The sequence below is a fragment of the Ranitomeya imitator genome, chromosome 4 (genome assembly GCF_032444005.1).
Source record: "Ranitomeya imitator isolate aRanImi1 chromosome 4, aRanImi1.pri, whole genome shotgun sequence".
NCBI classification, from domain to species: Eukaryota; Metazoa; Chordata; class Amphibia; order Anura; family Dendrobatidae; genus Ranitomeya; species Ranitomeya imitator.
This window is the reverse complement of record NC_091285.1, coordinates 190,981,783-191,006,992: the sequence shown is the minus strand read 5'-3', so window position 1 is coordinate 191,006,992 and position 25,210 is coordinate 190,981,783.

Sequence of the window (25,210 nt, the reverse complement as noted above, 5' to 3'; positions counted from 1 at the left end):
GTCAGTTGCCTCCTTGATTATATTGCATGAAGGATAAGTAGATGCCTGTATTTCTTATTTCTCACCATTGAGACCATCTTAATCCAAACCATTTCCAGGCGCCATTTCCTGAAATGTATCCCTAAAACTTTCTATGTACCTCCACTATACTTAAGGTACCGTCACACTAAGCGACGCTGCAGCGATACTGACAACGATCCGGATCGCTGCAGTGTCTCTGTTTGGTCGCTGGAGAGCTGTCACACAGACAGCTCTCCAGCGACCAATGATCCTGAGGTCCCCGGTAACCAGGGTAAACATCGGGTAACTAAGCGCAGGGCCGCGCTTAGTAACCCGATGTTTACCCTGGTTACCATCCTAAAAGTAAAAAAACAAACTCTACATACTTACCTACCGCTGTCTGTCCTCGGCGCTCTGCTTCTCTGGTCTGGCTGTGAGCGCCGGGCAGCCGGAAAGCAGAGCGGTGACGTCACCGCTCTGCTTTCCGGCCGCTGTGCTCACAGCCAGAGCAGAGAAGCAGAGCGCCGAGGACAGACAGCGGTAGGTAAGTATGTAGCGTTTGTTTTTTTACTTTTAGGATGGTAACCAGGGTAAACATCGGGTTACTAAGCGCGGCCCTGCGCTTAGTTACCCGATGTTTACCCTGGTTACCAGCGAAGACATCGCTGAATCGGTGTCACACACGCCGATTCAGCGATGTCTACGGGGAGTCCAGCGACGAAATAACGTTCTGGACTTTCTTCCCCGACCAGCGATAGCACAGCAGGGGCCTGATCGCTGCTGCCTGTCACACTGGACGATATCGCTAGCGAGGACGCTGCAACGTCACGGATCGCTAGTGATATCGTCTAGTGTGACGGTACCTTTACTGTTGCCTGTAGAAACTCATTTATGCACTGCTCTCCAATGTTTGTTGAAGTGCCTTTTGTTGCAGCAAAATATGTCAAATTTGATCTATTAGTCTAGAGCACCTGCTCCCATTTTCTGCTCCCATGTTCCTGTTTTTGTGCTTTGTCAAGTCACTTGGCTATGTTTCCATATAAACTGTATTGTTTTTGGCTGCAAGTCTTTTCTTAAGACCATTTCTAGTTAGCCTTATCTGAACAGTTAGATACCAGAGGGTGTTACCAGTTCTAGGCTGATTGCCTTTCTAGGCATCTTCCTATTTCAAAGGGTACTAAGCAAGATATGTTTTTCCATCTGTTGCATTGTCAACTTGGTGAACCATTGCATCTAAGGTCCTCAATGTTGCCCATTTCTTAGTATCCACAGTGTTGAGAAATAAAGGCAGTGCCCCCAGAGAAATGTCTGGTTGGCTCCAAATTTATTCTGCAGCGAGATGACGAAACAAACATAATGGAAATGTCATTAAGAACTATCTTCAGCTTAAAGAAAATTAAGGAGCCCTGAAAGTGATAAGTTGGCCCCCAGAGAGCCCTCATCCCAACATAATCAAAACTGTGTAAGATTACAAGAAGAGTCGGAAAAATGTGTACAAGCCTTCATCCACAGATCTGTGGTTAGTTCTCAAACATGTTTTCAACAACTTCTTTACTGGGTTACTTTAAAAATTGATTTGATGCTTTTATGCTACTTTGAAGGCAAAGGGCCGTCACACCAAATTTTAATTTGATTTAGATTTCTCTTTTGTTCATTCATTGGGCATTTAGTTAATTGACAAAAATAATCTATTAACACTTCTGCCTTTTAAAGTGTTCGTATTTTGCAGCAATTTTTCCACACCTGCCTAAGACTTTTGCATAGTACTGTATAATAAATAGCATTCTTCAACATGGCTTTGCAGATCTAAAATATTTGCACAGAACTATATGTTCATTTTTTGGTTCTAATTAAGTTCTTTATAAATGTAACAGTAATAAGAGAGAGTTAGACTTCTGTTATACAAAACACTAAAACTTAATTAAGTTTTTCATAAAATCAACAATAACATTGGAGAATTACAGTTCTCTGGAGGAGAAGGTGCTGAAATAAGGCAGCAGCTAACTCTGATTAAATAGTCTGGAGTAATGTAATTTTAACTTTCCTGAACATTTGCCTCGGATTGGAACCGCTATCACATAGTTGACTGGCTTGTCAGCCCACAAAAACCAATGAGAGTATCTCAAGAATGTATGAAAAAATGATTAGCTCAGATGTCTGCAAGGAGTCTTGTTCTGGGATGTCCAATAAATAATTAAATTGGGTATTCAGGATCATCTATTTCCAGGTTTTTCTGTTAGGGATTTGACTTCAGGACTTAAAGCTGAATAGTCTACACAAAAATGCTTGGCATGGACAAGTATTACTGTCAGCTTATGTCAATGTAGAGCAAAAAGATTGGTAGTTGAAATTACAATGTACAGAGAAGCTTCCCTATAATAATAATAATAATAATAATAATAATAATAATTTTATTTATATAGCACCAACATATTCCGCAGAGCTTTTTATATACATATTTATATAGGAAAAAAACATTGCAGTCCTGTGTTGCAATGAAGAAAATTAAATTTATTGATGTATCATTATATTGTGCTCACGTGTATCATGCTTTACAAGATGGTCAACGTTTTGGTCTTCTTGGACTTTGGTCAAGGAAGTAGAAGTGTAGAGGATGTTCTTTAGAAAGTCTTATTTTGGGCTACTTTGGTCTAATGTGTATGGGGCCTTTAAGTGTAGTTGGTTATCCCATCATTTATTATTTAGATAATGTTTAGAATGGAGCAGAGTGAACATAGAGAAGCAGTTGATTGCTAATTTTCAGCTAGCCAGGTCAAAATCAAACAGAGCAATGCAGCTTAAAGGTATACAGTATAACAAATACATGATGAAAATCTATCAAAGTAAAATGGACACATACTTTAAAGAAACATTGTTAAGGTCAATAACCAAATAGAGTTGATGTATTAAAGGGCTTGACCAGTGATAACTCTCTGAACAGGGAGTGTCCCACTCTTACTTTCTGAACAGGGAGTGTCCCACTCTAACTTTCTGAACAGGGAGTGTCCCACTCTAACTTTCTGAACAGGGAGTGTCCCACTCTGGCAGATTGGGGAACTTTTGTTTGCAAGAGAGAACTTTTAGATAATGCGACAGGTTTGAAGCCTCATTGCTGCATCATTCATTCTCTTTGGGCTGCTGAAAATAGCCAAGTGTAATAGTAATAATAATAATAAATAAATAATCTTTATTTTTATATAACGCTAACATATTCCACAGCACTTTACACACATTATCATCGCTGTCCCCGATGGGGCTCACAATCTAAATTCCCTATCAGTATGTCTTTGGAATGTGGGAGGAAACCGGAGTACCCGGAGGAAACCCACGCAAACATGGAGAGAACATACAAACTCTTTGCAGATGTTGTCCTTGGTGGGGTTTGAACCCAGGACTCCAGCGCTGCAAGGCTGCAGTGCTAACCACTGAGCCACCGTGTAACATTCAATAACCCCATAGTGAATCACTGTACATGTGAACTGCTACTCAATGGGGATAAAAGTTCCCCATAAAGTTGATCAGTGTGGGATGGAGCAGTCAGATAGTCACCAATCAACAAGTAATCCCCTAAATTTTAACACATTTCCAGATCCCTAGGCTTTCAGGCATTTCAGTCTCCTTTTTCAAAAGTTTTATTGGGTTTTATATTTTAACCAGGAAGGGTAGACAAGGAGGGGGAGGAGGGTAAGGGGAGGGATATGAGAGTAGGGAAAGAACCCCTATGAAAATAGGGGAGACAAGCAATCACATAATACTGTAAGAATTTACCAGGTAGATGTAGCATAAAAATAATTCTTAAGAGAGGAATGAGTAAAATATATGTTGACAAGGGAAATGTTCTGTGTAAAGGTACCGTCACACTAAGCGACGCTGCAGCGATACCGACAACGATCCGGATCGCTGCAGCGTCGCTGTTTGGTCGCTGGAGAGCTGTCACACAGACAGCTCTCCAGCGACCAACGATGCCGTTAACCAGGGTAAACATCGGGTTACTAAGCGCAGGGCCACGCTTAGTGTTAGGACTGGCAGAACGCACCAAGACAGATGATATAGATGCGTTCGCAGTCCGGGGTCCACCGTGCAGGTGAAAACCTGCTGCTAGCAATTTGCAGACTATATGGCGGTACACTAAAGTATACACGCGTGGGTTAAACCTCACCCAGCGTGAAAGAAGCAATCCTGTTAAGTCACAGGACCGCGGTACCGCACCTAAAGCGCGAGCAAGTAGTCAGCGAACTCAACCCCAACTAGGATTGAAGTCCGATTAGACCCTTGCTGGCACAACACCGCAACTGGGTGTGTAAGGAAACAGAATAACAATATTAAGGCACAAGAGTGCATGCGGTGCCGCACTGACGAACGCCACTAACCACCCAGGCTTGGGTAAGGAAAGCACAGAGGAAGTGCACGGCGCCGTACTGGCGGTCACAGCAACTGGACGCTGTAATGTGTGATTCGTGCTGTAGGATAAGTCGGGCGCTAGATAGCAACCATACACCTTCCACGAACAGACATTCAATAGGGTAGGGGTATCCAAGGACGACTTGCACTAACAACATACACACATTAGCAATTGTAAGACAATACTAGCGCATGGCCGTGCGGTCATGCACAGTTTATATAGTTGCAGCACAGGAAGTGGCTACAGCACTTTTGCCCTTCCAAGACCTGCCAAGAGGACCAATGGAATGTGCTGCAGAGCCTGAGCACATGACCCTCGATCTCCAACGGGAGATCTTACCCTGGGCATGCTCAGTACGTGCAGACAAGGACTTAGTCCCAGAGAAGTCCGCTCGCTGCTGACCAGCACTGACTTTAATGGCAGAGACTGGAGAAGCAGCAGTAACTCTCAGAACAGAGTGAGACTGAGCAAGACGCTGGGACCGACGTCTTTGCTGAGCAGACTCCACTGTGGCCGGATAAGAATGGGAGACCGCAGCGGAGGTGGTTCGAGATTCCCCCTGTGCAGAAGCGGGAACTCGACCCCTAACACTTAGTAACCCGATGTTTACCCTGGTTACCATCCTAAAAGTAAAAAAAAACAAACGCTTCATACTTACCTTCAGCTGTCTGTCCCCGGCGCTGTGCTTTCCTGCACTGAGTGTGAGCACAGCGGCCGGAAAGCAGAGCGGTGACGTCACCGCTCTACTTTCCAGCCGCTGTGAGTGCAGGAAAGCACAGCGCTGGAGGACAGACAGCGGAAGGTAAGTATGAAGCGTTTGTTTTTTTTACTTTTAGGATGGTAACCAGGGTAAACATCGGGTTACTAAGCGCGGCCCTGCGCTTAGTAACCTGATGTTTACCCTGGTTACCAGCGAAGACATCGCTGAATCGGCGTCACACACGCCGATTCAGCGATGTCTGCAGGGAGTCCAGCGACGAAATAAAGTGCTTGACTTTCTGCAGCGACCAACGACATCACAGCAGGATTCTGATCGCTGCTGTGTGTCAAACTGAACGATATCGCTAGCCAGGACGCTGCAATGTCACAGATCGCTAGCGATATTGTTTAGTGTGACGGTAACTTTACTCTCTTATACTAGGAATTAAATTAACTTTGAAGTTGCAGTAGGCTATGAATTTTAACCCCTTCATGACCCAGCCTATTTTGACCTTAATGACCTGGCCATTTTTTGCAATTCTGACCAGTGTCCCTTTATGAGGTAATAACTCGGGAACGCTTCAACGGATCCTAACAGTTCTTAGGTTTTTTTTTTTTTTCGTGAAATATTGGGCTTCATGTTAGTGGTAAATTTAGGTCAATAATTTTTGCGTTTATTTGTGAAAAAATGGAAATTTGGCTAAAATTTTGAAAATTTTGCAATTTTCAAATTTTGAATTTTTATTCTGTTAAACCTGAGAGTTATGTGACACAAAATGGTTAATAAATAACATTTCCCACATGTCTACTTTACATCAGCACAATTTTGTAAACAACATTTTTTTTTGCTAGGAAGTTATAAGGGTTAAAATTTGACCAGCGATTTCTCATTTTTACAACGAAATTTACAAAACCATTTTTTTGGGGGACCACCTCACATTTGAAGTCACTTTGAGGGGTCTATATGGCTGAAAATACCCAAAAGTGACACCATTCTAAAAACTGCACCCCTCAAGGTGCTCAAAACCACATGCAAGAAGTTTATTATCCCTTCAGGTGCCTCACAGCAGCAGAAGCAACATGGAAAGAAAAAATGAACATTTAAATTTTTAGTCACAAAAATGATCTTTTAGCAACAATTTTTTTATTTTCCCAAGGATAAAGAGAGAAACTGGACCCCAATAGTTATTGTACAATTTGTCTTGAGTACACCGATGCCCCATATGTGGGGGGGAACTACTGTTTGGGCGCACGACAGGGTTCGGAAGGGAAGGAGCGCCATTTGACTTTTTCAATGAAAAATTGGCTCCAATCTTTAGCGGACACCATGTCGCATTTGGAGAGCCCCTGTGTGCCTAAACATTGGAGCTCCCCCACAAGTGACCCCATTTTGGAAACAAGACTCCCCAAGGAACTTATCTAGATGCATAGTGAGCACTTTGAACCCCCAGATGCTTCACAAATTGATCAGTAAAAATGAAAAAGTACTTTTTTTTCACAAAAAAATACTTTTAGCCTCAATTTGTTCATTTCCACATGGGTAACAGGATAAAATGGATTATAAAATGTGTTGGGCAATTTCTCCTGAGTACACCGATACCTCATATGTGGTCATAAACCACTGTTTGTGCACACGGCAAAGCTCGGAAGGGAAGGAGCGCCATTTGACTTTTGAATGAAAAATTAGCTCCAATCGTTAGCGGTCACCATGTCGCGTTTGGAGAGCCCCTGTGTGCCTAAACATTGGAGCTCCCCCACATGTGACCCCATTTTGGAAACTAGACCTCCCATGGAACTAACCTAGATGTGCGGTGACCACTTTAAACCCCCAGTACGCTGATACCCCATTTGTGGGGGGAACCACTGTTTGGGCACACGTCGGGGCTCAGAAGGGAAGTAGCGACGTTTTGGAATGCAGACTTTGATGGAATGGTCTGTGAGCATCATGTTATGTTTGCAGAGCCACTGATGTGCCTAAACAGTAGAAACCCCTCACAAGTGACCCCATTTTGAAAACTAGACCCCCAAGGAACTGATCTTGATATGTGGTGAGCACTTTGAACCCCCAAGTGCTTCACAGAAGTTTATAACGCAGAGCCGTGAAAATAAAAATATAATTTTTCTTTCCTCAAAAATGATGATTTAGCAAGCAGTTTTTTATTTTCACAAGGGTATCAAGAGAAATTGGACCACAATAGTTGTTGCCCAGTTTGTCCCAAGTATGCTGGTACCCCATATGTGGGGGTAAACCACTGTTTTGGTGCATGTCGGGGCTTGGAAGGGAGGGAGCACCATTTGACTTTTTGAATGTAAGATTGTCTGGAATCAGTGGTGGCGCCATGTTGCGTTTAGAGACCCCTGATGTGCCTAAACAGTGGAAACCCCTCAATTCTAACTCTAACACTAACCCCAACACACCTATAACCCTAATCTCAACTCTAGCCATAACCTTAATCACAACCCTAACCCCAACACACCCCTAACCACAGCCCTAACCCCAACACACCCCTAACCCTAATCCCAACCCCAAAGATAATCCTAACCCTAATCCCAACCCTAACCCCAACACACCCCTAAACACAACCCTAACCCCAACACACCCCTAACCATAACCACAAGCCTAATCTTAACCCTATTTCCAACCCTAGCCCTAATTCCAACCCTAACTCTAATTCCAACCCTAACCCTAAGGCTATGTGCCCATGTTGCGGATTCGTGTGAGATTTTTCCGCACCATTTTTGAAAAATCCGCGGGTAAAAGGCACCGCAAATTTCCAGTGTTTTTTGTGCGGATTTCACCTGTGGATTCCTAATGAGGAACAGGTGTAAAACGCTGCGGAATCCGCACAAAGAATTGACATGCTGCAGAAAATACAACACAGCGTTCCCACGCGGTATTTTCCGCTCCATGGGCACAGCAGATTTGGTTTTCCATAGGTTTACGTGGAACCGTAAAGTTGATGGAAAACTGCTACGAATCCGCTGCGGATCCACAGCCAAATCCGCACCATGTGCACATAGCCTATTTCTAAGGGTATGTGCACACAATGCGGAAAACGCTGCGGATCCACAGCGTTTCCGCCTCTGCGGGTCCACAGCAGTTTCCCATGAGTTTACAAAAAACGCTGCGCACATGCTGCGGAAAAAACTTTGCGGAAACGCAGCGGTTTACATTCCGCACATTTCACTTCTTTCTGCGGATTCTGCAGCGGTTTTACAACTGCTCCAATAGAAAACCGCAGTGAAATCTGCAGAAAAACCGCGGTAAATCTGCAATAAATCCACAGCGGTTTTGCACTGCGGATTTATAAAAACCGCTGCGGAAAAATCCGCAGAGGACCAGAAAACGTGTGCATATTCCCTAACCCTAACCCTAACCCTAGTTCTAACTGTAGTGGAGAAAAAAAATTTCTTTATTTTATTATTGTCGCTACCTATGGGGGTGATAAAGGGGGGGTCATTTTTTTATTTTTTTTTATTTTGATCACTGTGATAGGTTTTATCACAGCGATCAAAATGTACATGGAACATGGAACACTGTGCATGCGCCCACCATTTTGGAAGATGGCGGCGCCCATGAAGAAGACGGACGGACCACGGGAGCCTCGGTAAGTATAAGGGGGGAGATCGGGGCACAGCGAGGGCGTCGGAGCACGGGGGGGTGGCATATGAGCACCGGGGGAGCGGACAGGAGGATGGGGGAGCGGAGCACAGGACGGAGGGGAGCAGACCACAGATCGGTGGCTTGGGGGGGCGATCGGTGGGGTGGGGGGCACATCAGTGTTTCCAGCCATGGCCGATGATATTGCAGCATTGGTCATGGCTGGATTGTAATATTTCACCAGTTTTTAGGTGAAATATTACAAATCGCTCTGATTGGGAGTTTCACTCCAATCAGAGCGATCGTAGCCACGGGGGGTGAAGCCACGCCCCCCTGGGCTGTAGTACCACTCCCCCTGTCCCTGCAGATCGGGTGAAATTGGAGTTAACCCTTTCACCGGATCTGCAGGGACGGGATCTTTCCATGACGCCACATAGGCATCATGGGTCGGATTGGCACCGACTTTCATGACTCCTACGTGGCATCATGGGTCGGGAAGGGGTTAAAGCTATATGTAGTACTACAAATTACAATGTAATTGACCCTGTAAAGTAATAGTATAACCATTATTTGACATAAATGTAGGGATCAACTCCGAAGCTGCGTGCTGCATTCGATAGCGTCTGAAAGAAATTATAGTAAAATATGCAATGGCATACAGTGGGGCAAAAAAGTATTTAGTCAGTCAGCAATAGTGCAAGTTCCACCACTTAAAAAGATGAGAGGCGTCTGTAATTTACATCATAGGTAGACCTCAACTATGGGAGACAAACTGAGAAAAAAAAATTCAGAAAATCACATTGTCTGTTTTTTTAACAATTTATTTGCATATTATGGTGGAAAATAAGTATTTGGTCAGAAACAAACAATCAAGATTTCTGGCTCTCACAGACCTGTAACTTCTTCTTTAAGCGTCTCCTCTTTCCTCCACTCATTACCTGTAGTAATGGCACCTGTTTAAACTTGTTATCAGTATAAAAAGACACCTGTGCACACCCTCAAACTGTCTGACTCCAAACTCCACTATGGTGAAGACCAAAGAGCTGTCAAAGGACACCAGAAACAAAATTGTAGCCCTGCACCAGCCTTTGAAGCCTGAATCTGCAATAGCCAACCAGCTTGGAGTGAAGAAATCAACAGTGGGAGCAATAATTAGAAAATGGAAGACATACAAGACCACTGATAATCTCCCTCGATCTGGGGCTCCACGCAAAATCCCACCCCGTGGGGTCAGAATGATCACAAGAACGGTGAGCAAAAATCCCAGAACCACGTGGGGGGACCTAGTGAATGAACTGCAGAGAGCTGGGACCAATGTAACAAGGCCTACCATAAGTAACACACTATGCCACCATGGACTCAGATCCTGCAGTGCCAGACGTGTCCCACTGCTTAAGCCAGTACATAAAGGGGCCGTCTGAAGTTTGCTAGAGAGCATTTGGATGATCCAGAGGAGTTTTGGGAGAATGTCCTATGGTCTGATGAAACCAAACTGGAACTGTTTGGTAGAAACACAACTTGTCGTGTTTGGAGGAAAAAGAATTCTGAGTTGCATCCATCAAACACCATACCTACTGTAAAGCATGGTGGTGGAAACATCATGCTTTGGGGCTGTTTCTCTGCAAAGGGGCCAGGACGACTGATCCGGGTACATGAAAGAATGAATGGGGCCATGTATCGTGAGATTTTGAGTGCAAACCTCCTTCCATCAGCAAGGGCATTGAAGATGAAACGTGGCTGGGTCTTTCAACATGACAATGATCCAAAGCACACCGCCAGGGCAACGAAGGAGTGGCTTCGTAAGAAGCATTTCAAGGTCCTGGAGTGGCCTAGCCAGTCTCCAAATCTCAACCCTATAGAAAACCTTTGGAGGGAGTTGAAAGTCCGTGTTGCCAGGCGAAAAGCTAAAAACATCACTGCTCTAGAGGAGATCTGCATGGAGGAATGGGCCAACATACCAACAACAGTGTGTGGCAACCTTGTGAAGACTTACAGAAAACGTTTGACCTCTGTCATTGGCAACAAAGGATATATTACAAAGTATTGAGATGAAATTTTGTTTCTGACCAAATACTTATTTTCCACCATAATATGCAAATAAATTGTTAAAAAAACAGACAATGTGATTTTCTGGATTTTTTTTTCTCAGTTTGTCTCCCATAGTTGAGGTCTACCTATGATGTATATTACAGACGCCTCTCATCTTTTTAAGTGGTGGAACTTGCACTATTGCTAACTGACTAAATACTTTTTTGCCCCACTGTAGGTAAAGCTACAAATAGGATTTTCTGGTAATATAAAGAAAATACGACGGCCTGTCTTGTCCGGATCCACCTCAGGTGAACTTTGGACTCTGTTGGGTGAAAAAGTTCGGTTCATTCACATGCTATAATGTGGATTATATGAAGAAGAAAAGAAAAATATAAGAAAAATATTTTTTGAGATTCTCAATGAAAGTTTGGTTTAAGTTTGGAAGTGTGGGCAGAAGAAGACCCGGGAAGACTTATACACGCACGGTTCAAAAAGCCAGCTGCCTCCGCCAGAGAAGGAAAGGTGTACCATTTTGATGCAAAAAAGAACCTCAGGTTTGAGAACTGGTACCAGTTATACTGTATTCCGGCCTGTTGCATATGGGTATGTCTATAGGTAGTGTGCTGAAACATTCTACGTTTTTGTAAGGTGTCCTTACACAGATCTCTGTAGAAGGCTAAGTGGCTATACGGGGAAGAGAGGAACTTTGGCTCACTTGCGATGTCAAGCAGTGAGTCTCTTAGTCAGTTGGGATAAAATGAAACAATAACATCTGCAACTAAGTTCAACGGTAGATAGGATGGTGTGCGTATACTGAATGATTTTTCAATCAGATTTTTCCCTCGAGTATCTGGGAACAGATAGGAGATCATAGAGGAGACGTAATCTCCCAGTTGAGATTTGTTTACCGATTCCGGGATCCCTCGGATTTTCAGATTATTCTTTCTTTTGAAGTTCTCGAAGTTAGCTAAGCTATTCTTGAATGAAGCTACATCATCCTTTAAGTTGACCAGTGGATCTGAAAGCGCAGATACGCCCCCCACATCCTTAGAGCATGTCATTTCCTGATGAGTGCTTGGAGGATTTATTTTTTTGGGAGTGTAGGAAGGTTTATCAGAAGCCAGATTAAAATTAGAGAGTGGGACAGCGATTATTTTTGTGAGGTGTCTTTGAAAAGCTTTTTAATGAATTTTTCAGATGTTTTGGCTCCGTTTAAATCTATAAAAATCAAGAGACCTTTGCATAGATTGACCAGAAATCCTTCTGAAGGGTGGTCGTCAGAAGCCAGAATATCATCTATCTGTGAGTTATTTATAGAACCCTGCCCTTGTGATAAGTTTTTTCCCAATTTATCAAAGACCTCTTTTTGTGGAAGCATTTCGGCGGTCACAGAGCCCCCATGGCTTATTATATCATCCAAAGCAGAACCAGAATGTGACGAAGTTATTGATGATGATGATGATGACAAAGCACCATCAGGCTCACTCTCATCTGAGGAAAAGCCATCTCCATAGTCACAAGAGCCCATTTCCCCAGTGAACTCCTCAGAATGAGTACTCTCCAATTGCTCCAGAGAGTTGAGGGATCCGTTTAATCGGCACAAATTACTTTGTTTAATACAATCAGGAGAGCCAGAGGATGTTTTGTCAGACAGCTTATCATTCTCCTCTGAGCTGTTGTCATTGGTGGTGTGAAGAGAGGAGTCAAAGAACATCTTTTTAACTTCCTTTTTAGTGTGGTACAATGGTGCATTAAGAGATTTGTTCCCATGCACCTGTTGTAGGGCTAAACCTGGTCCATTATGTGTGAATCTGTCCCCAACTGATTTGTCACATATACTGCTGCTCCTCTGAGCTGAGAGGGATTTTCTCTCCCTGCTGAAATGAGCTCGCTGCAAGTCTAAGCCTGATTCCCCACTTGGGAGTCCGTCCCCGTCTGATGACCATCCATTGCCTCCATTCCTCTCAGCCGAGAGAGAGCTCCCCCCTCCGTTCCAGTAAAATATGTGGGCCCTGAGTGACTCTCCCCCAGTGTATCCCATATGGTGTGGTCCCGGCTGGTCTCTCTGCTGCATTGAACCACTCTCTCCCTCTGACGCTGGCCTCGGCATCTTGTTCCCCTCTCTTTCATCTCTCCCCGGCACAAACACCGGTGCGTCATACCTCAGTCTGAATGCCGGGAGATCCTTCCGCGGCTGTACAGCAGTGACACGTCCTCTGTTTCCCCCTGCAGACCTGTGCTGTCCGGGGTGGAAATAATCCCTCGGCGCCTCTTCCGTTCCTCACCACTCAGAACCGGAGCTTCGGCAGGTGCAGGGATCCGCGTCGCCCGCAATAAAGAGCCGCTGGTGAAATCCTTCAGCCGCATCTTTGTAAAATAGTCCCCCGTGATCACTCGGCCTCCCACCGGCACCGGGACCTCAGTAGTAGCAGGGGTCTCTGCATCCACCGACTGGTCGATCATCTGTGCTTTTCGGGGCTGCTGAGCTGTCTTTCTTCGGCCCTGCATCTGGTTTCTTTGTGGCACAAGACTATGTGCTCCTCCCCCAGAGGGAAGCAGGCCTCCATTAGGCTTCTCCCGGGGATTTCTCTGCCCCGGTATAGGAGATTTCTTCTGTGTGCCAGCATTTTTCTTCTCCCATCTCATTCCTGGCATGTTCCAGTGTGTTGTGGAGTCAAATAATCCATGTTTAAGTACACTTAAGCAGCAGTAAATAGGGGATTAGCCGGAGCCCTGCAAAAACACGTCCACTCCTGTCTCCTGGCAAACCACGCCCCATTTCAGTCTCCTTTAGCACTATTCATACACCGTGATGTTTATGTACTGCATATAAACATATTGCTATAATACAGATGGCTTACAGCTTTTAACTACTGGAGACCTAGGATGTAGGTAACAGTACCTTTTAAAAAAAAAAAGTTAAGTACAGGCCGGAGCAAGTCGTCCCCTCCCCCCAGCAGCATAAGCAAAGGCCAGCATGATGGAGGTTTGAGAGGATGTGGATAGAACTAATTGGGGTGGGGTATGCAAAAAGGGGGTTTTTATAGGGCAAGCTAAGGGAGGGGTTAGGCATTTTTCTGCTCCGGAGCCATCGTGAGCAGTCCAGCCCGCCCACCATTATTTTTGTTTTGTTTGGTGGGTTGGCTTTGGGGAATTTTATTTTGGGTCATGGTGGCTGTATTGCGGTTGTGAGGGTCCTTGAAGTTGGTGCTAAATTGGTCTGGTGGATCCATTGGTATGCGCATTCCTCAGTTGGTGTTATATTATGGTTTTCTGGTCTGGTAATTTTGGGGGATTTTGTCAAGGTTTGGCCGGATCCCCAGGGTTAAGTGGACAATGGAACCTTTCAGGGTATTTGGTGCTAACGAGGCAGTGGGGTAATGGAGTAAGTTATGGTCTGTTATTTGTCCACAGCTTCAGTGTAGTTATTCACCAGATTTTCGAGTTTCAAGGACCCTTCCCGTGTTATTTATTTACTGTTAAATATTGTATGTTTTATAATAAAGGCTGTTGTGGCCAAATATTATCCAATATTTGGTGTTAGTGCCTTCATTCATTTATTGTGTGTTTGGGGACGAAGTAGGATGTCCCCACCAGGACATCGACAGCACCAATGTCATGGCTCTAGTCCCTGCAGATCTCCTTGGTTTAGCCATCTAAGGAAATAATACATCCCTGCTCACAATCCAGATTATGTAAAGCAGGGTCATCAAGAAAGAACAGAGACAATTAAAACTAAAATCATGCTGAGCAAGTATTGCAGAGAAAAGGCGAGATTTAGGATATTAATAAATTAAAACCGTGAATGCACTAGTTTAAACAGAGTATTCTCCATTTTGATTGGCCAAGCAGCTCCACATACTGCACATGTCTGCCACTAAGAGCAAAGCAGTGGCAGATAGAATGGACTCTGATTTCTAATTCTATCCATTCAGTCATGTCCAACCCTTGGATGCTCTGTAGGTCAGTTCTCTCCATGCCTCCTTGTTTTCCATGGCTTCTTTCAATTGTTTGCTCTTCTTTCCAATGTCATTTCAGATGGTATTCAGCCAATGGACCTTCAGTCCCCCACTGTTTCCTTTTATCACTGACCACTCCAAGAAGCATCTCCCTTTCCAGTGAATTTACTCTCATCATATGTCCAAAATAGGATAGCTTTTCTCAGGAAAGAATGGCGACAAATAGATAGATGGATGGATAAATAGATAGATAGATAGATAGATAGATAGTTAGATAAACTCAAAAAAAAGGAAAAGCAGCACAAAATAATTGAAAAAAAGTGGACTTTAATGCCTGAACGGCGTGGCAACGTTTCGTATGTGTTATCCTTTGTCAAGCAATGAATACAAGAGTGAGAACACATTTTATATCCAACACATACATATCTCATTAGAAAATCATTAAATATAATAAAGTCAATAGTATTAAACAGTGTTATTGTGCATCATCAGTGTAACAGTGCAATTGTGCAAGTTACTCAGCCCATCAAACCACAGCTATTGACGGGTATTATGAATAACATACTGCGTGAAAATAATTAAAAATAGCTTAATGGCCAATTGTTATTAAAAACAAATCAGGTGTCCTTACTAACGATATTATAATCCAAGTACACTTACATACACAGCTCAGTAATGGCAGCCATGATCACGGCGTTCCCAAGTGCCTACTGCACATGTCCGTGACATCACAGTCAGGGACCCACAATGCTCTGCCCTGCAGCTGCTCAGAGCCTTCCGAGGACAATGGCGCCATGTTAGCTAGGGGCGGCTTTGCCCACACGGAGGACGGAACCACATAACTATTGCAATAGCAATATAAAAAATACAGTAGCGATCCTAGTAACCCCGAACTCTGCATTACTCAGGAATTACTGTACAGAATATGAATAACATAAAAAATAAATAAAGAATATTTAATATATAAAATATATATAAAAAAAAATAAAAAAAAATTATGTACAAAATTAAACTGCTCCATACACGGTCATATGTATAAGAATAGTCTTCTCTACTCGGGAACATACTCGATGTGCCGCCGTATTTAAAGGGACCCAGACATAAGTCTGTAATACGTCACCAAGGTCCAGGAAGCACCCCTTATTAAAGTGGGGCATCCTGACCCTGAGTAAGGAAACGGAGACCTTTGGGGGCGGGTACCCCCCGCGTTTCTCCAAACCCCTACAGTATGACACACATGACCCAATCTTTGGCTACATCTTCAACATCCCTAGAGAAACATAAAAGACCAAATGACCAAAGCTGTTATGGACCTGGTGGTTAGGAGCACCCGAAACGACCTGACAGTTAAACTCACACAAGACAAGCTCTGGGAAGTGGGAGCTCTGCTGACCGCAACCCCTAATCCTATCACAACAACTAGAAATAGCTGTGGAGCATACCTGACTCTGCCTAGACGCCTCTTCACAGCCTAAGAGCTAACTAGCTCTAAAGATAGAAAATAAAGCCTACCTTGCCTCAGAGAAATTTCCCAAAGGAAAAGGCAGCCCCCCACATATATTGACTGTGAGTAAAGATGAAAGTCACAAACGCAGAAATGAAACAGGTTTCAGCAAAGGGAGGCCAGACTTACTAAACAGACAGAGGATAGGAAAGGTATCTTTGCGGTCAGCACAAAAAACTACAAAAAGACCACGCAGAGTGTGCAAAAAGACCTCCGCACCGACTCACGGTGCAGAGGTGCCACTCTGCATCCCAGAGCTTCCAGCTAGCAAGGCAATATCATGATCGCAAGCTGGACGATGAAACAATGAACAAATAATAAACTAGCAGGGACTTAGCTTCTGCTGGAGTAGACAGGTCACCAGAAAGATCCAAGAGCGAACAGAACCAGTACAAGAACATTGACAGCTGGCATGGAGTAACGATCTGAGTGGAGTTAAATAGAGCAGCCAGCCAAAGAACAAACTATGTCATCTGTGGAAGGAACCTCAGAAGCAGCAGCTCCACTCACAGCCACCAGAGGGAGTCCATGGACAGAACTCGCCGAAGTGCCATTCATGACCACATGAGGGAGTTCGATAACAGAATTCACAACACAAAGCAGGGGAGTTTCCTATGTTTATAAATTCAAACTTTTATTCTCTGTAATTATATATCCAAAAAAATAATCAAAATATCAAGAGAAATGCAGAGATCAAGGAAAATGGAAAGCAAAATAATTCACATTATAGAGTAATCAGTACAGATCCATCGTCCATTGTTCAAAGTCGTAGCCACCATATAGTATCTCGGTATGTAAGATAGGACACCTGAAAAAGGACAAATAACTCCATAAGTTTCTTTTAAAACATAAAAATATATATAAAATATACACTTAGGAGAGAATATAACCACTATCACATTTACATAATTGAATTAAGTTTGAAATCCACATTAAGACCATAAGGTTTTAAAGTATTGAGTTTTTTTATCCATTCCAACTCTTTCTTTTTAAGTAACCGTATACGGTCACCTCCCCTTCTCTGAACCAGTACCATATCAATAATACGGAAGCGCAGTTGTTTTTCAGTATGACATTTCTCCGTGAAATGTTTAGACACTGGTAGATCCAAACGTTTCTTCCTTATGGTATGTCGGTGTTGATTGATTCTAGTCTTGAAATCACACGTAGTTTCACCGACATACCATAAGGAGCAAGGACACTGAAGTAAATATACAACAAACTCTGAGTCACATGTCAAATAATGCTGTATCCTATATTCCTCATTCGTGATGGGATGAAAGAAATTAGACCCCTTGAGCATCAAATTACAGTTAATACAGGATAAGCATGGAAAACAACCTTTCCTACTGTTGTCAGTAAGTGTGGCCTGACCCTGTTTTTTGAATGACCCTATATCGGACTTCACCAGAGTAGACGCATCAGTTCAACTACGTTTATATGAGAAAATTGGTGGTTTAGAGAACTCCTTCACTTCGGGAGAACATTTATATAGCATTCCCCAATGTTTGCAGATAATGTCAGCAATTTTGCCACTCTCCTCACAATACGACGTTACAAAAGGAATACGATCAAATTCTTTCAATTTAGTTTTTTTCTGTAGTAATTCTTTTCTCGGTAATATATCAACCTTATTCTTCTGTATTTGCAACCATTTTTTTGGATAACCTCTTTCAGAGAATTTCCTACATGTCCCTTCCATAGATTTTTTTAAAGAATCTTCATTACTTTCAATTCTTTTGACCCGCAAAAGCTGACTGTATGGGATTGACACTTTAGTTTTTCTGGGGTATTGACTAATGAAAAGCAATAAATCATTTTTATCTGTGGCTTTAGTAAACAATTGAGTAGTAAATTTACCATTCTCAATTTGAACATTAACATCCAAAAATTGTATGTTAGTACATGCGTGTACAAGGGTGAATTTAATTGTTTCATCAATTGTATTCAGGTAGTCATGAAATTTAAGTAAGGACTCTATTGTACTCGTCCATACGAGGAAGACATCGTCTATGTATCTCCACCACGCGGCCACTTGGCTGAAGTGGTGGGACACATAGACGAAGTCCTCCTCGATGACACTCATAACTATATTTGCATACGTGGGCGCCATGTTCGCGCCCATGGCAGTCCCGCGTAATTGCAAATAAAAAGTGTCTCCAAATAAAAAATAGTTTCTAGTCAACACTAGTTCCAACAGCTGTATTACAAAACCCCTGGCCTCGCTAGAATAGTGGGTAGTTAGTAACTTTTTATTCACTGCGGCGAGCCCCCGAGCATGGTCAATCGAGGTATATAGCAAAGTGACATCGAACGATGCCAAAACCACTTCGCCAAACACCTCAATCCCACTTATTTTTTCTAAAAAATCAGTGGTGTCTCTAACAAATGATTCCGTGCAACCAGCAATTGGGTTAAGGATTTTATCCAGAAAAATCCTAATATTTGAAAAAATAGAGCTGCATCCTTCCTGACACTATTGGTCTACCCGGGGGGTGCACGAGAGATTTGTGGATCTTTGGTAGCGTGTACATTACCGGTGTCACGGGAAATTTAATGGTCAGAAAATCATATAAATCCTGGTCAATAATTTGTTTATGTACAGCATTCTCTAAGATTGTCTTGATTTCTCTGGCTATATCAAACTTAGGATCATGAGACAATCTCTCGTACACCCCCGGGTCCTCCAATTGTCCCTTAATTTCCTCAATATATTCAGTTCTATCTAAGACAACCACAGCACCTCCCTTATCCGCCTTTTTTATAATTATTTCTTCTTTTTGTGCCAGCTCACGTAAGGCTTCCATTTCCCCCACTGTCATATTAGGATGCTCGAATCTTTTTGGACACCCATTTTTCAACTTCTCAATATCATCGCTCACAGCAGATATAAATTCTTCTATAACTGGAGAATTAACTAAAGGAATAAAGTTACTCTTTTTCCTAAGGGATACCTGTTTTAAGTTAAATTCACCAACAGACACCTTTTCTATACCTGGATTATGACAAAACCAATCCCTTAGCTTAATCAACCTAAAGAAGTTCTGCAAGTCAAGGCTTAATTGGAACCAGTTCACATGGGTACTAAGTCCAAATGATAAACCCTTATTCAGGGCCAATACCTGGCATTCAGTAAGAGTTTTTTTTAGAAATATTCACAATTAAACCTGATCCTTGCTCCTCGTTGCCACTTGTTTTTCCGCTGGTGATTTGTATTTCTTCCCTTTTTTCTCTTTTTTGCTGTCTCCGGTGTTTTTTTCCTCTCCTTTTCCTGTGTTCTTCAGCTTTTCTTTTGGGGAATCCAAACCTGAAAGAGTCATGGTTAAATTGCAAAAAATTACTGTCATATGTGCAAACAAAGTCTTTTTTGGGGAAAAAAAAACCTTTTTTCCTCCAGTTTCCTGAGGTCTCTCTCTGCCAATTATAAATATTTCCTTCCCTATAGTCTTCCATAACGCGATTCCATTTCCTCCGTTTCACCTCGGATAAGGGAGGTGCAGTGGTTGTCTTAGATAGAACTGAATATATTGAGGAAGTTAAGGGACAATTGGAGGACCCGGGGGTGTACGAGAGATTGTCTCATGATCCTAAGTTTGATATAGCAAGAGAAATCAAGACAATCTTAGAGAATGCTGTACATAAACAAATTATTGACCAGGATTTATATGATTTTCTAACCATTAAATTTCCAGTGACACCGGTAATAAACACGCTACCAAAGATCCACAAATCTCTCATGCACCCCCCGGGTAGACCAATAGTGTCAGGATGCAGCTCTATATTTTCAAATATTGGGATTTTTCTGGATAAAATCCTTAACCCAATTGCTGGTTGCGCGGAATCATTTGTTAGAGACACCACTGATTTTTTAGAAAAAATAAGTGAGATTGAGGTGTTTCGCAAAGTGGTTTTGGCATCGTTCGATGTCACTTCGCTATATACCTCGATTGACCATGCTCGGGGGCTCGCCGCAGTGAATAAAAAGTTACTAACTACCCACTATTCTAGCGAGGCCAGGGGTTTTGTAATATAGCTGTTGGAACTAGTGTTGACTAGAAACTATTTTTTATTTGGAGACACTTTTTATTTGCAATTACGCGGGACTGCCATGGGCGCGAACATGGCGCCCGCGTATGCAAATATAGTTATGAGTGTCATCGAGGAGGACTTCGTCTATGTGTCCCACCACTTCAGCCAAGTGGCCGTGTGGTGGAGATACATAGACGATGTCTTCCTCGTATGGACGGGTACAATAGAGTCCTTACTTAAATTTCATGACTACCTGAATACAATTGATGAAACAATTAAATTCACCCTTGTACACTCATGTACTAACATACAATTTTTGGCATGTTAATGTTCAAATTTAGAATGGTAAATTTACTACTCAATTGTTTACTAAAGCCACAGATAAAAATGATTTATTGCTTTTCAATAGTCAACACCCCAGAAAAACTAAAGTGTCAATCCTGTACAGTCAGCTTTTGCGGGTCAAAAGAATTGAAAGTAATGAAGATTCTTTAAAAAAATCTATGGAAGGGACATGTAGGAAATTCTCTGAAAGAGGTTATCCAAAAAAATTGTTGCAAATACAGAAGAATAAGGTTGATATATTACCGAGAAAAGAATTACTACAGAAAAAAACTAAATTGAAAGAATTTGATCGTATTCCTTTTGTAACGTCGTATTGTGAGGAGAGTGGCAAAATTGCTGACATTATATGCAAACATTGGGGAATGCTATATAAATGTTCTCCCGAAGTGAAGGAGTTCTCTAAACCACCAATTTTCTCATATAAACGTAGTCGAACTATTGCGTCTACTCTTGTGAAGTCCGATAGAGGGTCATTCAAAAAACAGGGTCAGGCCACACTTACTGGCAACAGTAGGAAAGGTTGTTTTCCGTGCTTGTCCTGTATTAACTGTAATTTGATGCTCAAGGGGTCTAATTTCTTTCATCCCATCACGAATGAGGAATATAGGATACAGCATTATTTGACATGTGACTCAGAGTTTGTTGTATATTTACTTCAGTGTCCTTGCTCCTTATGGTATGTCGGTGAAACTACGTGTGATTTCAAGACTAGAATCAATCAACACCGACATACCATAAGGAAGAAACGTTTGGATCTACCAGTGTCTAAACATTTCACGGAGAAATGTCATACTGAAAAAACAACTGCGCTTCCGTATTATTGATATGGTACTGGTTCAGAGAAGGGGAGGTGACCGTATACGGTTACTTAAAAAGAAAGAGTTGGAATGGATAAAAAAACTCAATACTTTAAAACCTTATGGTCTTAATGTGGATTTCAAATTTAATTTAATTATGTAAATGTGATAGTGGTTATATAATCTCCTAAGTGTATATTTTATATATATTTTTATGTTTTAAGATGTAGCCAAAGATTGGGTCATGTGTGTCATACTGTAGGGGTTTGGAGAAATGCAGGGGGTACCCGCCCCCAAAGGTCTCCGTTTCCTTACTGAGGGTCAGGATGCCCCACTTTAATAAGGGGGGCTTCCTGGACCTTGGTGACGTATTACAGACTTATGTCTGGGTCCCTTTAAATACGGCGGCACATCGAGTATGTTCCCGAGTAGAGAAAACTATTCTTATACATATGACCGTGTATGGAGCAGTTTAATTTTGTACATAATTTTTTTTTATTTTATATATATTTTATATATTATATATTCTTTATTTATTTTTTATGTTTTTCATATTCTGTACAGTAATTCCTGAGTTTATGCAGAGTTCGGGGTTACTAGGATCGCTATTTTATTTTTTATATTGCTATTGCAATAGTTATGTGGTTCCGTCCTCCGTGTGGGCAAAGCCGCCCCTAGCTAACATGGCGCCATGGTCCTCGGAAGGCTCTGAGCAGCTGCAGGGCAGAGCATTGTGGGTCCCTGACTGTGATGTCACAGACATGTGCAGTAGGCACTTGGGAACGCCGTGATCATAGCTGCCATTACTGAGCTGTGTATGTAAGTGTACTTGGATTATAATATCGTTAGTAAGGACACCTGATTTGTTTTTAATAACAATTGGCCAATAAGCTATTTTTAATTATTTTCACGCAGTATGTTATTCATAATACCCGTCAATAGCTGTGGTTTGATGGGCTAAGTAACTTGCACAATTGCACTGTTACACTGATGATGCACAATAACACTGTTTAATACTATTGACTTTATTATATTTAATGATTTTCTAATGAGAGATGTATGTGTTGGATATAAAATGTGTTCTCACTATTGTATTCATTGCTTGACAAAGGATAACACATCCGAAACGTTACCACGCCGTTCAGGCATTAAAGTCCACTTTTTTTCAATTATTTTGTGCTGCTTTTCCTTTTCTTTGAGTTTATTACTTTTTGACCATTGGATTGCTGGTCGGGAGAGCTCGGCATGCCTTGTAAGGTAGTAATTTGATGCTGTTCCAATTTTTTCACTTCTTAGATAGATACATAGATAGATTAGATAGATAGATAGATAGATAGATAAAAAGAAAAAATAGCACAGCACAGTAAAAGTAGGGTGCAAAGCTTCATAGGCACATACCAAACCTTATGAATAAAGTAAAAAAAGTTGAAGCAGCACTCCATAAGGCAGTAGTAAGGTGCTCTTTATTGGCCCATGTGGCGACATTTCGGTCCTGGATGCAGACCTTTCTCAAGGCTTGAGAAAGGTCTGCATCCCGGACCAAAACGTCGCCACATGGGCCAATAAAGAGCACCTTACTACTGCCTTATGGAGTGCTGCTTCAACTTTTTTGACTTTAGATAGATAGATGGAATGAAATGGTGCATAAAAGGTATATTTATATCATTGCTATGCTACAGACAAAAATATGCCTTCTGCAAATGGTTAATCATTAAGCCAAATCCACTACTAACCACGTTAGATACATCAAGATACATATGACACATGAATACCTTTGTACAGTATAGCACCAGTATCATTAAATTAGATCACAGTCCTCCATGACATCCAACAGAATCCATGTACTATCCCTGCATGTTATCTCCTGTTCTGTCTAAATGAAGCCACACTTCAAGCTGAAATCCTTATGTTGTTAGAGAATTCAATAGTAAAGACGCAATCAGAATGTACCAGATGCCTTAGAAAAGTCTTTAATGAACCTTTCATAATATCCCACAATACTATGAAAGCTTATCAAGTCCTGCTGACTCAATAGGGTCAACGGTGACTTTATTCTACATTGCCTAGGTTGGAGGCCAGTTCGTCTCTTAACACACCATATGGCAAAGTGATCACATTGGAGCATTTTATGAGCCTGCTCCTCTGTGTCTTCAGCATGAAAGCAGACTTCATGAGCCACTCATAAATAATCATTAGCTGAAGAGTTCTTCCAAAGTTAAAGAAAAGTATTTTATTATTCAGTACATATAAACAAATATTGCAGCATAAATAGCTTTAAGAATGTAAAATAGTATAATCTTGATCATTTACATTTTTACGATTTTGAATTTTTCGATTTCTAGGGGTGATGGTAAAATGAAAAAAGGTAAGTAACTCTGCTCACCCCTATTGATGAAATCTTATTAGTCCATAGGAAATCCGAGCACAGAAAACGTCACTGCTCAACGTTCACAGTTTCATATGTAGAAAAAGAGGAAATCCAGCTCCGGAATATAATTCTAATTTTTTTTTTTTATTTCAACATCTTTAAAATTGAAAGGCTGCTTACATGTGGCTGACAAGATTGTTACAAAAGAACAGCCAAATAATCAGTGATCATATGGATGTTCTTTTGTAACAATCTTGTCAGCCACATGTAAGCAGCATTTCAATTTTAAAGATGTTGAAATAAAAAAATTGTTTTTGAATTTTATTCCGGAGCTGGATTTCCTCTTTTTCTACATGTGATGATAAAATGGACCTGTGACCAGGTCAAAAGTGACCAGTCTTTGCTTTTATTTTAAACATGACATTCGACTATTTTTTTTTAATGCTCCACATGGTTAAAGAGATGTGGGCTTTTATTTGGTGCTATTCTTTCTGGTCTTTATAAGGCGGCATGGCTCACAGGATTCTCTGGGTGTGTGTCTTTAAACTACTCTATGTTATTATACTATGATTCACACCACCTTGATTGGTAAAGACCATAAAAATGAATACTAATTAAATAGATCCAAATCTTTTTTCAAAAGAATAGAAAACATAATACACAGGGGAGCAGTGGCAATTAAATACGACTAAAATTGGTCGTTTTTGACGCGGTTACAAGTATTCTTGAACAGGTACTGCAGAACTGAAGAATCTAAGATGTATAGGCAGCAAACTCTGCAGATATGTTATAATTGGAAAAACTCTTATGCTTATCTTTGCTTTATATAATACTCAAGGAAAGCATGCAACTTCCAGCAAAGAGGACCTCAACAACGAGTTATTAGATTTAATTTTAGCTTTAACAATAGATATATTCTAGTAGATGCTAACATAATGGCTGTATTCCGCTTCGGTGATAGCATCATACCAGTCTCATTGAAAGTGAATATAAAAACAAGTTAATTTAAAGGGAACCTTTCACCCCCAAAATCGAAGATGAGCTAAGCCCACCAGCATCAGGGGCTTATCTACAGCATTCTGTAATGCTGTTGATAAGCCCCCGATGTATCCTGAAAGATGAGAAAAATAGGTTAGATTATACTCACCGGTTGGCGTCGTGGTCCGGGGCCTCCGATCTTCTTACGATGACGTCCTCTTCTTGTATTCATGCTGCGGCTCAGGCGCAGGCATACTTTGTCTGCCCTCTTGAGGGCAGAGCAAAGTACTGCGGTGCGCTGGCGGCGGGACAGGTCAGAGAGGCCCGGCGCCTGCGCACTGCAGTACTTTGCTCTGCCCTCAACAGGGCAGACAAAGTACGCCTGCGCCGGAGCCACAGCGTGAAGACAAGAAGAGGACGCTATCCTATGAAGATAGGAGGGACCGGACCGGACCGCGATGCCCATTTGACCGGACCGCCCCTGAGTGAGTATAATC